General features: G+C 42.1%; 1 protein-coding gene and 1 pseudogene across 1 annotated transcript in view; both read right to left on the bottom strand.

The window, feature by feature from the left end:
• Positions 1-7,545: 7,545 nt before the first annotated feature.
• Positions 7,546-8,459, bottom strand: LOC118711857 (annotated as a pseudogene).
• Positions 8,460-12,959: 4,500 nt separating this feature from the next.
• CFTR (CF transmembrane conductance regulator) overlaps positions 12,960-15,994 on the bottom strand; it is a 177,809-nt gene continuing 174,774 nt past the window's right edge. Inside the window, exon 28 of the transcript XR_004985842.2 lies at positions 12,960-12,964. The gene's annotated coding sequence lies outside the window, so the exon portion shown is untranslated. The remainder of the gene's footprint in view (positions 12,965-15,994) is intronic.

Genomic DNA, 15,994 nt, shown 5'->3' with positions numbered 1-15,994 from the left:
GCCCAGGAGGTTGGGGAGGGTTGGGGGCCGGCGCTTATCCCAGGGGTCCCCTGGCCTCACTCGCAGGTCCTTCTCACCGCCCGCAGACGCTGCTCCGGATCTGGTCTTAGGGCCAGGCCGGCCCCACCTGGACGAAGGATGAAACAGATTTGTTTAATCGGCACCGATCCCACCTGATGGGGGCCCGGGCTGATGATCCAACCCATGGAAAGCTGGAGGAAGCGGGATTTTACAATATTGCCTCATAGTAACACTCATAAAGGACGAAATTAGAGAAAGACAGCAAAACCTCACAGGTGCGGGGACACTTCAGGGTCAGGAGGAGGAGGAGCCCACCCTGATGGTGTCCCATGTCCCATGGGGAAGGTTTGAGCTGCTGGTCAGCACTGGCTCCTCCCACAACGATGGGAGGAAGACCAGGCTGGCTCCCTTGTGTGGTCTCCTAGGAGGACAAAGCCAAGACTTTGCAAGAACGGGTTCAAGGATGTGTGGGCCGCAGTGTTGGCAGCTGACAAAACAGCTTACTTTTCCCAAGAGGAAATGAACTGCCAGGGCGAGGAAACATGGCCATGCGAAGAAACCTGCGTTTGACAATTTCCTAGAGAGATCTGGGTGTGAATCCTTTTTGCCTCTCCGTGGGTGGTGCGAGCTGTGACCAGCTGTCCACGGCGGGGCATCCCCCACTAGGAGGAGGCGTGCTGGCCAGGACGGCATCCCTATGGGAGCCGTGGCTCGGTTTTTCCAAGTGCCACACAGGCCCGAGGCAGGATGCCCCTGACCCACCCCTTTGCTCACCGAAGAACATGAGAGTACAGCCTTCTGGTGCTGCATAGACAGTCTTAATGGAGCCTGGCCCTCGCGGTAGGAAGGGGTCGCAGTGCAGTGGCCCCCAGCTGGTCACCCATATCGCACCGGACCCTGGTTCTCAGTCAGAGAGTCATGCCTAGGTGTGATTGGCTGGTAGCTTCTCACCGCCTTGGGCAGCTTTTGACAGAGATGGCCTCTGTATGTTCACTACTTCCTGGACCCCCACTCCAAGGCTGGGCCTCCTTCCCAGCAGAGCTCTCCTGGCCTGACCTGACCTGGCCTGGCCTTCTCTGGCCTCACCTGGCCTCCTCTGGCCTTCTCTGGCCTCTCCTGGTCTCACCCAGCCTCTCCTGGCTTCACCTGGGCTCACCTGGCCTCCTCTGGCATCACCTGGGCTCACCTGGCCTCCTCTGGCCTTCTTTGGCCTCTCCTGACCTCACCCGGCCTCTCCTGGCCTCACCTGGCCTGGAACAGCCAACTCTTCATTTGTATTTTCCAATCCTTTGTATCTCTTATTTCCCAGGGTGAATAGACTTCCCAATGTTTTTACTTTTTTAGAAATGCCTAGAAGTGTTGCTGCATTTTGGGTTAATCTGTTAAGTACTTTAAAGGGAGGCAGAAATGTTGTCTTGTTCCTCACCCCTCCACCCAGGGGGTCTTGGTGGAGCTGGTGCCTGTCAGTACCTGTGTCTCTCCAGGAATGGAGGTCAGGCAGGAGGCCTGTCCACCTCGCTTCTGGGGCTGAAATTCTGGGTCATGTTGAAAATTGGATGTTTACAGCACATCACAGACATTTCTCTTTCTTGCAGGCTCTTTCCTTCTCTTTGTATAACTATGCAGTTCTCTCTGATATTTCTGGGATGATTGAAACTCCATACATGGGCTCTGCCCACCTTACATGACATCAGAACTGCTAGGATTCCTTTAAAACCCGCTAGCCACATGCTTTGAGAGCAGACCTTTCTGAGCTGGTCATGTGTGGGGACTGTTAGAGTCGGGGGACCTGGCTCAGACAAGCAGCTCTCTGCTTCCTGACCTAGGGCTTCCCACAGGAGCTGTGCACACTGACACCAGGGCTGCTAATATGTTAGGCAGAGGCTCTGGCACGTCTAGTTCCAAATGCTTCCGGAGGCATCTAACTGTGCCCTCTTCTTTCTTCTTACAAATTACATTAATATTCACTAGAAAGGTTGAAAAAAATTAGAAATGTCCTTGATAGCAATGGAGTTGACTAGAACAGTGATTATCCCTGTTCCCAGCAAATTTGTCTTAAAAAAAATTGTAAGGCCCTTAGATATACTCATGTTATCCACTCTCTAAAGTCCAGTGGTTCTCAACCTTTCTAATGCTGCGACCCTTTAATACAGTTCCTCATGTTGTGGTGACCCCAACCATAAAATTATTTTCGTTGCTACTTCATAACTGTAATTTTGCTAGTTAATGAATCATAATGTAAATACCTGTATTTTCTGAAGGTCTTAGGCGACCCTGCTAGTGCTGCTGTAGAGCCTAAGACCATTGGAAAACACAGATATTTACATTATGATTCATTAACTGTGGAACAATTCATTAACATGAGGAACTGTATTAAAGGGTCAAGGCATTAAAAAGGTTGAGAACCACTACTCTAAACCCTTCAGTGCCACTGAACTGAAAGCCTGATTACATAAACTTTGTTTTCTGATTTCAGTTACCTTTAGTAGGTACTGCTGACTAATCCACATGTAGAACAAATGACCTCAGGTTGAATATGTGCAGCACATATGACATTGCTCCAAAGCCACCAGCCCATATCTCCCTTCCATTTTCTCTAACTCACAGACCAGGCAGACCCCTGGCTATGAAAGTGAATGATTGTATTAAGAGGTAAAGGGATTTGACTTAACTGGTTAAAAAAGCAACACAAGTTCCTGTCACCCATCTCATCTTTGTGATTGAATAATTGCATTTGGATGCTTCCTTTGATTTGCTGTCCCTTTGCTTTCATGCTGTTGTTGATTGGGTCTGAGTCAACACTAGAAATACTGAAAACCCTCTTGGGGATAGTTAAAACTTCCTCTCTACACCATATGGGTCAAAAAATGCCCATATGGTCAGGAAGGAGCTGCACAGGCAGCTAATTCAGCAAGTAATTCCTTTGGGGTTCAGGAATCCCCAAAGTCTCAGGTTAAAATCCCTGATGCTAGAGAAGCTGTCCATCAAAGAGATGAATTGCTAGGAACCACTTCTAGTTAGGGAGCCCCATAGTGAGAAGCCAAAAATTGACTCAAACACTTTGCTTTGGAAGGCACATGACTTCTCTGTGCTTTGATTATTCAGAAATTTTGCTGATCTTGATCATTTAAGCTCGGAAGCCCTGGGACCAGGAAGAATTATGCAGCTGATGAGGAAATTCTCTATTCTACCCCAAATTCTCACATATTCTGACAATAAAATTCCATCCCTGAATGTAATATGTATAGAACTTCCTCTTGTGACTTTGAAAAGCCCTACCAGTACAACTGCCAAGATGTGAGGTAGGATATTCCACTGGGGCTGCTCAACTTCCTGCTGGAAGGCTGGCCTTCCTCTTCCCTGTAGCTTCACAACAAAGGTGGCACCCACACGCCAGCTCTCACCCTAGATACTGATGGTTTTTATTGCAGACACCTCTTATTTGCCTTACTGTCAGCATGGAAGTAGGTAGTTTCTGGGTAGTTGAACTCTGAAATGAGTCATCTGGAAATTTGGAAAACAAGTGCCAACAAAGATTGCTCAATAAAAGGCGGCGAGGGTGGGGAATTGCATCTCAATTAGACCTTGGACAAACTAAGAATTTTCTACCTGCCCTTCAATGCAGAGTTTTTTAAAAGAAAAAAAACAAACAAAAAAACACAACAACAACAAGATGAGTCACAACCAAAGTCACAGGTCACAGGAAATGGAAATACCATGAGATCCATAAAGGTCAGGTCTAAAGAGCATTAAGGACACTACCACTCTCACCATCCAGCACACACACTGGTGTTAGTATACACAGGCACACACCCCCCTCTAACATCCACAGCAAAGGCTTGTACCCTGATATGTAAGAATAAGATGAAATGAGGGCTGCTTATGATTTGGATCAATGATCAAATTAGAGTCAGTAAAAAGGCTTTAAGGAGAGAATCTTAAAGAAAATGGATAATCATTTTTCTAGGATGAATTTCTTAAGACAAGGGATTAGACAAGATCTCTTAATTTTTCATTTCTGAAATTGATCGTTCTGAGAAAATTTTAAGGTAAGGATTAAGGGAAGGCCATACAGTTTTCTCAGGTAGATTATGGAGAACATATTTTCTGTCTTAAAAAGAAAAATGGTCTCTGAAAAATGATATTAGATAACATGAAATTGCTTAGGCACAAAACTCTGAACTACCTGGACTTGTCTGCTCACCAGTAACCATTAAAGCAGCAGCAATAGTAACAAGAGGCTCATGGCTTTGAACCTAGGCCATCACCTAAACGCTCATCCCCCAGAACTCTACATATTCCCCCAATCTGATCCCATCCCTCAGATTGCCCACATTCTCTCACATCCTCCCAGGATGTCATCTGGAATCATGACCTCTCAGTGGAATCTTCTGCATCTTTAAATACTTGGCCAACTGTTTTCTTCACCACATTATTCTCATGAAAACATGGCTCCCTCTGAGATAACTGTTCTTCCTGAGGCCGTCTAAGTAGTCTGCTTTCTTCCCCATGTGTCTTATATAACCAGTCTGGGAGGTGGAGGAAGATGTTCTCTTTGACTCTTACTGTCCCATCTACATGTTGTACCTCTCTCCTTCACAAATGTTCTTTTTTAGTTCTGACTTTATACTCTGCCACCTGACTGCACTAGCCCTTCTTCAGTTCATGTATATTCTTGGATTACTATCCCTCATCTATTGAGGATTTTATCTTCAGATTCACTTTGACCCTCCTCTGGTATCATTCTTGTTGATTTTAATATCAATGTAAATAATTCCTTGACCTCTGAATTCACCAACGTCTTTTCCTCAGCTACCCATTCCCATACAGTACCAACAAGGTATACCTGTATCCCATCATGACCTCAATTTCAAGCATTCTGTTGTCTGATCACCTCTTTCCAACTCCAAAAACATTGAGACCCCACAATATTCATAGTCCATTAATCATCTATCTTTTCAATATTCCTCACCCAGTCTGTGTCCTAATTTCTCTCATCACCTAGTTTATATTATCTGGTGCATAATTACAGCCATTCCTTTGCATTTCTTCTCAACCTATCTCTTCTCTCTTCTGTTGTACTTGCTAAATCCAGTTCTCCACCTACTGTAGTCACCTATAAGGCTATACCTGTGCACCTGAGGATGGCTAAAAAACGCACAACCATCCTGACTAGTCTCTCCTCAAATTCATGAACTCCAATGCACGGGGATCTTATCCTGATACCTGGTTATATTTTTAAATTTGCTTTGCCCATTAATTTTCATCTGTGCCACACAGAACTATCGATACTTTCTTTAGCGATCTGGGCATCTAGGCAAAACTCATGGCAAACAGACATTTGTCCAGGGCTCAGAATGCCTTCTTAATGCCCAAGCATGCCACTCAATATTCTTTTTTAATGTGCCATGACTTCAAAAAATTGGGGGAAAGTATCTTTTAAGACAATTCACACTTCCTTCTCCTTAAATCCTCAATATTTTCTTTGCCATTCTCATGCTCAATTTATGACATTCTTCCTATTTAATTGATAAAAATTGAGTCAATAGAAAATTCATAATTTCTCACCCACACGTTTATTAATCTATTTTCCTGATTATGAATGTTTGTCCTTCTGACTAAATGTACTCCCTTCTCTTGTACCCTAGATTCCTTCCCCCCACCTATTCAAGGTATTTGGGACTACTCTCAACTCTCTCTCAGCTCCACCCCCCATTCTTCTTAGTTAATTATCTCCACATAAAACACACCAATAGGATTTTTTTTCTCATCTCAGAAATAAACCATTTCACTTTCCCATCCACCTACTACCCATTTATCTTCTTTACTTCAAGCAAAATTTATAAATATCTATACTCCCCGTCTATAATTTTTCTCATTCTAATTTCTTGAATCCCACTAAAATGCTCTTATAGAAGCCACCAATGGCATTTGTAATGCTAAACCAGTGGCCAATTCTCCTTCCTCATCTTAATTGACATACAGCATTTGACTAAGTTACAATGTGTTTCTTCCTGAAACCCAATTTAACTTGATTTGCACACCATTCTCTCTGAATGCCCCTCCCTATACCATTTCAGTCCCCATCTCTTTCTCATGGCCTCCAAAGTCAGACAGCCTCAGGCCCTCAGGCCCTCTTTTCCATATTCATTCAGATACTAGATCATCTAATCACGTTAAGCTTTCAAGTGCCTGCCAATCACCTAGGGATCATGATAAAATGCCAATATTGATTCAATAGTTCTGGGGTAGGGCCTGAGATTCTGCATTTCTAACAAGCTCTCAGATGATGTTAAGTGCTTCAAGGAGCAGGATCTAGTCCACTCTCGTGGCACAAACACCCTGTACATGTTTTACACTGCATTTCTGTCTCCATTCTGAAGCTCACTCCTGAACTTCTGTCCCATATATTCAAACAGTTCACTTGACATTCCATTTGGATGTCTCAAATTTAACCTACGTGTCCTGAATCCTAAAAATGCCCTCAATCCTGTGTGTCCACCCCAAATAGCTTCTCCTTCAGTCTTTCCAAACTCAGTAAACAACTTTATCCTTAAAACTTCTCAAACCAAAAATTTTAGCATCATCCTTGAGTCTTCTCCTTCTTTCCCACCCTATATCCAAATTTTGTTGCTTCTAGCTTCAAGATACATGCTAAATCCAACCTCCTCTCAGGGGACCTCAGGCCACACCTCCGCCCCAGTGCCAGGCTGGGGGACCTGAGGCCACGCCCACCCAGTGGGGCTTGATAGGGGACCTCAAGGTGCACTTCCTGTCCTGGTGCTGGGCTAGGGGGCCTCAGGCTGCTCCCTCGCCCCAGTGCCAAGCTGGGGTACCTAAGGCTGCACCTCCTGCCTGACTGGGCTTGACATGGGACTCAGGTCATGCTCCCCACCCAGCGGGGGCTTGACGCGGGGTGGGGGGTGGGGGACCTCAAGGAACTCAGGCCACACCTCCACCCAGCGGGGCTTAAGAGGGGACCTGACGCTGCGCCCACTTGCCAGTGGGCTTGATAGAGAACCTGAGGCTGCGCCCCTGCCTGATGGGGATTGACGGGGGACCTCAGGCCATTCCTCCCACCCAGTGGGCCTTGACAGGAGATCTCAAGCCATGTCCCCAACCTGGTTGGGTTTGACAGAGGACCTCAAGGCATACCCTCCACCCTGGTCTGGACTGAGGGACCTCTCCTGTCCTGGCTCTGGCCCAGGGGACCTGAAGCTACGCCCCTGCCCTGCAGGGCTTGACAAGGATGGGACTGGCGGGGTGGGGATCAAGCCCAATGTGAGGAGGCGCAGCATGGTCTGAGTCTCACTCGATTTTGAGGTGCATATGGGTGGGTGGGGACTTGACTCTGGGTCCCGTAGTGAGCCCCAGACTCTGACAGGAGGAAGGTTTTCATATACATTTTACTAATTTTCTTTCATCTCTGACACTTCTATTATAGAGAAAGGGCAAATAGCAATCTTAAATTATTTCCTCTAATTATTCCCCTTTTAATGTGCAAGGATTTTGTGCACCAGGTCACTAGTCAGATGCATAAAATGTTGGTTTATTCATGAAATAGTTAGGATCATGTCCAGGTGTTGCTTCCCTCTATGTTGAGGTCAAATGGATCCTACCCTAGTTACTTGCCCAGAGTTTGACAAGCTTCAAGAACATCTGTTTTATGTCTGCTGCAATGGGCATCCAGGACAACATTTTCAATCCTCTGAATGATTTCTTCCATGTCAGTCTTTCCTTTTTTCGTCCCAGCATCTTCAAAAACCGACCCTGTCAACTTCAGTAATTTTACCACACAAGTTCTCATCCATAGGAGTGGAAAAGAGGGCATGCAGCAATTCCTGAAGACCAACCTGAAGAACATCTGCTCTTGTTCCCTGTCCTTTCATCCCTGTGCTCTCCAGGTGAAGATACAGCTTGATCTCTAACTTCATATCAGTCCTACATCTTTGAAGTACCGTGTTTCCCCGAAAATAAGACCTAGCACATGGAAAGAAGACATCCCCTGAAAATAAGACCTAGTGCAACTTTGGGAGAAAAAATTAATATAAGACACTGTCTTGTTTTCAGGGAAACAGGGTAGCAATGGGCAGAAGTTGCCATTCTGCAAGCTAATTGTCAGATGATGGCACAGGTGCACTCCCAGGAGGGAGAAATTTGGAATCTACGTGATTAGTTCCACAAGTTCTTACATTGCTTCGGCTGTTGTAACTCAGCTATTCAGGGCCTCTGCAAACTGATTTCAGTTTCAAAACTTCCAGGCTGCTCTGTAAGATGATTCAAAAAAATCCTGATCATATTCTGATAAGGTGGGGTAATACTCATCACCATCCTCATGTTTCTGTATAATTAGAATAACCTGAAGGGTAAAATTCATGGGTCCTTGCAGACAGCTTGGACATTAATATGGGAGCAACAACCACCTGGGGTTCAGCCATCGCTGATTCTGTGTGCCCACCAGTTTAGGAAGTCAACGGGCGCCTTTTTGCCTCCCTCAACCTCCATTCCTGCATTCCCTATTAGGAAGGCTTTTACTCTCTGCTCTGTGTCCTTGGCTGGGAAAGATAATGGTTGTTAGTTACAAGCTGGCTGTAAACTGTCCACATGGTTTGGCCTTTGCTTTAACTTCCCTGTAACTTTATGACCCTTTTTACAACTTTTAAACTTTTCATAACTTTCACAAATAGCTAGCTTTAGAAATCACTGTCTGCTTCCTTCATATTGCATCTCCATGCCTTATGCCTTCTATTATACCAAAGCCCTACAATTTCTTTTCAATTAGTTAGAATTCTTAGCTCTTAAAAGCCTTAATTTCTAATAACCAAGAAAAGCAAACAACCAGCATTCCTTAGACTGACCCTTATGAAAGTATTTTAAACACTTAGTTTCAAAGCACACTTTTTAAAAAAGCAAGAGCCATTATAACAGCTCTAAATCCACTTTACAGACTTTATGCAAAAAAGACAAAATCAGGTGCCCTAGAAATCCATGGGTGATGGCTGAGAAAGGAAAGGGAAAGAGAACTGCCTGCTTGAGACAGGTGCCACTTTAAGTGGCTGGTGGGCACCCGGGATGTCACCAAACTCTAAAGGGGAGAGTGAAGGAAGCTATAGAGTCTGCTACCTACCTTTCAGCACTGAAAAATGAAATGAAACGAATTCCTTGTGTGGCCACCAAATCTGATACCCACATGACAAGCTGGAACTCCTATTGCAGGTTCTTGTCCTACAAAGTTTGAAGAGTAAAATTTGTAGATAGAAGATTTTAAGCAAAAGCGTGGAAGTTTATTGCAAACACATACAAACTCCTGCCTGGGGAGGGGTTCCCAAAATTGGCCCGGCCCCCCGGGGAGGGGTCTTCAAAATGGGAAAAACCCACTTCAGGGAGTCTCTGTCTGTGGGTTTATAAATGCTGGCAGCTTCTGCTTGGACATGCTACTTTCTAATTGGACCCTTCCTCATTTCATGTTCCTTTGTTGTTGTTTTTTTCTCAATTGGCCAGTTTCCCTCTTGTCTACTTAATATCAGTTTTAAAGTTTCAAAGCTCACCAGTAACCACACACACACACACACACACACACACACACACAAGCACACACAAACTCCCGTAACGTTCTGCTTTTTCTGTGATTCTAAAACAAACAATCTGGGGATTTGGAGTTCTGTCTGTCAAGTAGGCTTTCCTTTCCTGTACATCCTACCCTGCCCTTTAAAAAAAAAAAAAAAAAAATCTCCAAATCCTTTCAGTAGGTAGTTTTCAATAAGCACATCTAAAGGCTGGCAGGTGGAAACAATGTAGATATCTAAATATTTTCCAGCCAATGTTAAGGATTTCCAATGTCCTTTTCTTGTGGAATAAAATGTTTTAGGCCAGTGGTCGGCAAACTCATTAGTCAACAGAGCCAAATATCAACAGTACAGCGATTGGAATTTCTTTTGAGAGCCTTTTTTTAAACCTTAAACTTCTTCTAATGCCACTTCTTCAAAATAGACTCGCCCAGGCCGTGGTATTTTGTGGAAGAGCCACACTCAAGGGGCCAAAGAGCCGCATGTGGCTCACCAGCCGCAGTTTGCCAACCACGGTTTTAGGCCAACCTTCAGCAAGACAGAATGTAAGTGGCAAAGGGAATGCAGAACGGATTGCATGGCCAAATCATCGGAGAAACACTGCATGTGATATTCTACTCTTAGAGTCAAAAAATGCACCTTGGCATATTAAAGAGTTGGATAAGTCCTGCAGTAGTTTATGGCATCCCACTAAACAAATGGAGACACTTCTGATCCAGGTCAATCCAAGCCTGTTGCTATTACACCTTTTCAGGCCATGGGCTGTGTTAGGCCGAATCACTTGGACATTAGCAAAGGCTACCCCTGAGTCTGGGCAGTGCATCAGCTTTATCCTAACGCATTCTGTTTTTCTCAGAGGGAGAGTAGAGCAGGGCTGGCTGGCTGGCTGGCTCTCTGAAAAGGAAACACAACTAGGAAGTAGCTCTCACTCTCGGAGGTGAGCTGTCAGGTGACTTCCCTCTGGTAAGAAATACGTCAATGGCTCAAAATCCAGGAGTCAGATGTGATTTCCGGAAAGATCTATAACTTCTCTGAGCCTCATGGTCCTTAGAATTTCCTTCACAGGAACTGTATAAGGAACAGAGCGAGATTTATATACATAAAAAAAAACAAAACACCTGACTCATAGTCAGTGGGGAAAAAAAAAAAGTTGACTCAAAGTGTTACCCAGGAGGTGAGTCACCCTGCAGGCGAAAGAAGAGAAAAATTGAAAACCACAGGAATTCGTGTTAAACTGGAAGACAACTTCCAGGACAGCAAAGCAAAACACTCTGCCGACCTGCCTCCAGTGAAACAACCATTATCGGTACAAATTATCAAACAACTGTTTAAATTCTCTGGAAATTGTCCTAATGGCATAGAGCAATGAAGAAACATTCATTCAACAACAACAATATATATATATATATATATATATATATATATATATATATATATATATATAGTACTTCTTAGTAAGAATAGCAAAAGTCCTTTAGCTTTTAAAGGGGCTATAAAGCATGTTAGCCACAACTTACTTCTATTCCCTCCCCTTGCTGTGTGTGACAGAGGTTCTGAGAGCAGGGCCAAAAAGGTGGGATCCTCTCTTCTCCCAGTTCACTGTGGAGAATTACAATATCTCTCTGGAGCACAGGTATCTGCTACCTGAGAAGGAGCAGAGGGGAAGAGAGGTGGTTGACGGGCAAATAGTCTGATTTTTATTAAAGCACGCTGACCAAAAATGATGGTCAAGCAATCAACTGTGGCCAAATATACTGACTTTTCTTTTGCCCTTTGTTTAATTTACTCTTCAGCTTTGTTGAGATACAACTGACACTGTGTGTAAGTTCAAGATGTATGACATGTTGATTAAATGCACTTATTTGCCGGGACCGGTTTGGCTCAATGGATAGAGCGTCGGCTTGGGGACTGAAAGGTCCCGGGTTCGATTATGGTCAAGGGCATGTACCTTGGTTGTGGGTATATTCCCAGTAGGGGGTGTGCAAGAGGCAGCTGATCGATGACTCTCTCTCATTGATGTTTCTAACTCTTTATCTCTCTCCCTTCCTCTCTGTACAAAATCAATCAATAAATATATATATATATATATATATATATATATATATATATATTTAAAAATGCACTTATTTATTGCAAAATGACTCCCACTGTAGCATTAACTAACACCTCACCTCCATCACATCACATAATTACAATCATGGTTGTTGTTGTTTTTTTTGTGGTGAGAACATAATATTCACCCTCATAGTGACTTTCAAGTATATAGTAACACAGCACTGACTACAATCACTGCACTACATGAGATTCCCCAAAACTTACTCCCTTACAACTGGAAGTCTGTGCCCTTTGACTGATATTTTCCCATTTTCCCTAATCCCAAGTCCTTGGTAACCATCATTCTATTCTCAGTAACGGTCTTTTTCTTTTTAATAAAACAGAGAAAGCTTATTTCTTTATATTACAATCTTTGGTAAATTACAACATTAATTTCATAGGTGTTAATTACAATGTAGATTTCACTATTTTTTAGGCCTTTGTGTTGGTCAATCAAAATACAGTTCCGTTTCAGTTAGTATGCCCATCATTGCTGACAAAGATCATTCCTTCTATCCTGTCAGTATCAAAGGTGAATGGGAAAGAACATAGGTAATGAGGTGTTTATAGCCCCAAACTATTCGCACCTACTTTTCCAAAAGTCACAATAGCTGAAGAGAACATGTATTGGCAACTCATTTCAGTTGGTGTGCGAATCTCTGTATTCATTTCTGTGGTTGGCATATGTGTTCTTTCGGAAAAGTAGTTATCTCAATAAAACAAAATCTCCAGAAAGGTGTTCTGGAAGGTCAAGTTGTATTTTCTGTGTATATTTGTACTTCAATGAATGGAAAACATATTATAAATGGTCTGAATTTTTTTGTCCAAAAAACAACTTATCATTATTATTTCATTAATCCATGTTGCTACAGGAAATTAGATAAGCATTAGCATATTCAGTTAAACAAATGTGCGATATTATTTTACAACTAGAGAAAATGTTATTTAAAAGCAAGTGAGTGTTCCTACTTTAACAAATTAAGCAATAGCCCTAACCTTCTGCCAAGAATTCTCCCCCACACTGGGAGCAGTTTACAATTCCCAACCTACTGGTTGAATTCTCATGTCTCAATGCAGTTGTCTTGAATATATAGGTTTTTCTCATTATATCTTTTAATAGGGAATTGTGATTCTCCACACCTGTTTTAACAGGTCAAACAGGTTTTTATATTGAGCAATTTAAACCTCATTCTAAATTGTTTTCCAGCTAATATTTGAGGTTCTTTTCTTTGGCAAACTTCTAAAATATTTACATTGGGGGTTTTATTAGCTTTTCACTCTAACTCATAGCAATTTCCCAATCCTGGAAGGTCCCTGATTACTGGAAGGAAATGTACTAATTTCAAGCTTTAGCTTTTTTTCCTCATAATGAGGAAGAACACGGTGAAAGGTCTGAGAAATCAATGAAGAAACTGTGTTGGGTGGGAGTAGGCAAAGGCTGAGATGAGTAACCCCTAAAACTCGTGACTTCATATGAAATGGAAAATAGTTTATTTTTTAAATTGGAAAAGAAGAGGGGAGATTTGATATGAAGAGTTAGTAACAGAGCTTGGGTGACCAACACTGACTTTCCCTTCTTATTTCTGTGTTTTTCTTTTTAAAGTGGGCTTTTGAATTAGGGCTTCTTTTGTCACATTTTGTTGCATGTGACTCCTTCCACCTTCTCTTTTTACTTAAAATGAACTTGAAAGACTGCTGGTTTCTTATCTGGTATGTAAGAAGCTTAGAAGTCTCCATTCCAATTGAACAATGAGCAAACTGGAAAAATAAATCATCAGTCTTCTTTGATCTGTCAGAGAAGTAAGGTCACAGGGCAAACTATACCTTTCAAACTGGAGAGACAGGCAGGCAGGCAGATATAGGGAATCACGACTTACCTGAGTAGAAACTACCACGCAAAAACCTCCTTGGGAACCAGGGATGGGTTGGGAAAACCTGAACTGTAATGAGTCGCTAGCACGTGTCAAACACAAGGCCCGCGGGCCAAATCCGTCCCGCCAGGCCTTGCAATGTGGCCCGCACCGCCCTGTCATCACTGCACTCCGCTGCGTTTCCATCTCAATGACAGTTTATGACTGTTCAGTAAACCATTCGGCCCGCGATTTAGGCTGGATTTTAGATTTTGGCCCCTTCTCTGATTGAGTTCGACACCCCTACTAGAGGCTCAATGTCGAGAAGCCTGAGAGAGGAAAACTCCAAGGCAACAAATCATCAGGGGAGGGAGACCCATACTTTCATGAGTTTGACCTTCAGGAGCTGTAACAGGTTCACACACGGTTCCAGCAGGAGGAGGGAAAAACCATCATTCTGATATATACCTCAGGGCACCAAGGCCTGGCCTCAGGAGGGACTATTTTACCAGAGCCTTCTGTACTTGAAGAAAGGCGTTAAATCTCAGAGGGAAGTTAGGGGAGAGATCAACCAAAGGACTTATATGCATGTATATAAGCTTAATGGACACAGACACCAGGGGGGTAAGGGCATGAGGGGGAAATGGGGGAGGGGAATAATGGGGGAATAAGGACACATGTAACATGGTAATCAATAAAGAAATTAAAAAAGAAAAGAAAGGCAAATACCCAACACCAGCCACCTTGAGCCGTCCTGTCCCACCCAGGAGTAGGAAAGAAGCCAAGTAGCATGGGTGAATTCACAGTCTAGAAACACAGGCTCACCAACAGACTGAGACCTAACACAGAACTATAGAAGCTTGCTATTGCACCACCCCCTTCACACACACACATTCATTATTGTAACCAGAGGCCTTTTCCCCGGTACATTAACAGAAAATTATAAGGCATACAAAAAAAGCAAAAAACTCAGTTGGAAGAAACTAAACAAACATCAGAAGCAACTCAAATATGCCAGGGACATTGGAATTACCAGAGCAGGAATGCGTAAAAATGATAATCCATTAATGGCTCTATTGGAAAAAGTAGACAAGATACAAAAGCAAGTGGATAATATAAACAGAGAGATAGAAATTCTAATGAAGGATAAAAAAAAATGCTAGAGATAAAAACAACAACAACACTGTGACAGAAATGAAGACTATGCTTGATGACCTCATTAGTAGACCAGATATAGCTGAGGAAAAAAAATCTGAGCTTGAGGGTATGATACTAGAAACCTCCAAAACTGAAAAGCAAAGAGAAAAAAAAGACAACAAATACCACTAACTGTCCAAAAATTGTGGGACATCCACAAAAAAATGCAATAGACCTATAATGGAAATACCCAGGAAAAGAAAGAGAGGGGGAAAAAAACACAAAAATATTTGAAGCAATAGTGACTGAGAATTTTCCCAAAATAATGTCAGACACCAACCAGGAAGCTCAGAGAACACTAAGCAGGATAAATGCAAACAACAATAACAACAATGAAACACACAAAACTATACTTAGGTGTACCATATTCAAACTGAAAAAAAAAAAAAAAATCAAATAAAATGGGGGGGGAGGGGGGAATGAAGAAATAAGCCAAAGGAGAAAAATCACCTTACCTACTGAGGAAGAAAAATAAGAATTACATCTAAAAACCGTGTAGGCAATTAGAATGGAATGAAATATTTATAGTGCTAGAAGGAAAAAAACTCCCCACCAACCTAGAACTTAGTACCTTGTGAAAATTATCCTACAAAAGTGAAGGAGAAATAAAGATAGTCTCAGGCAAACAGATACTGAGGGAATTTGTTGCCAGAAGATCCACCTAGCAAGAAATGGTAAAAGAAAGTCTTCTCAGAGAAGAAAAATGATATAGGTTGGAAAGCTCTATATAAGGAAAGGAAGAGCATGAAAGAATTAATACATAAAAGTAAATTAAAACTTTTATTTTTCTTTACTTATTTAATCAAATAGGTGACAGCTCATTCAAGAAATAATATCAATAATGTATTTGATTATATATATATATATATACATATATATATATATATATCTTTATACATGCTTATGTATAAATAAAATGAATGACATCAATGATACAAGGGAAAGGAGAAAAGAATTAGGAATATTTTGTTATTATAAGGTACTTATTATGTTGTTATTATAAGGTGTAGCCATGCAGTATTGTAGTGTTATTTGAAGGGAGTTGGATTAGTTGTAAACATATATTGCAAACTCTAGAGTAACAACTAAAAAATGTTAAAAAGTAAAAAAAAAAAAAAAGTATAGAATTGATATGCTAAAAAGGGAAAATAGAATAAGAAATTAAAGCCACACAAAAATGTGGCAGTCAAAATAGCAACAAAAAGAAAACAGTAACAAATATGATAGATTTTGTATTAATCAAACTATATCAATAATTATTTTAAA

The sequence above is a fragment of the Pipistrellus kuhlii genome, unplaced genomic scaffold (assembly GCF_014108245.1).
Source record: "Pipistrellus kuhlii isolate mPipKuh1 unplaced genomic scaffold, mPipKuh1.p scaffold_m20_p_10, whole genome shotgun sequence".
Classification (NCBI taxonomy): domain Eukaryota; kingdom Metazoa; phylum Chordata; class Mammalia; order Chiroptera; family Vespertilionidae; genus Pipistrellus; species Pipistrellus kuhlii.
This window is presented reverse-complemented; position numbering and strand designations above follow the sequence as displayed.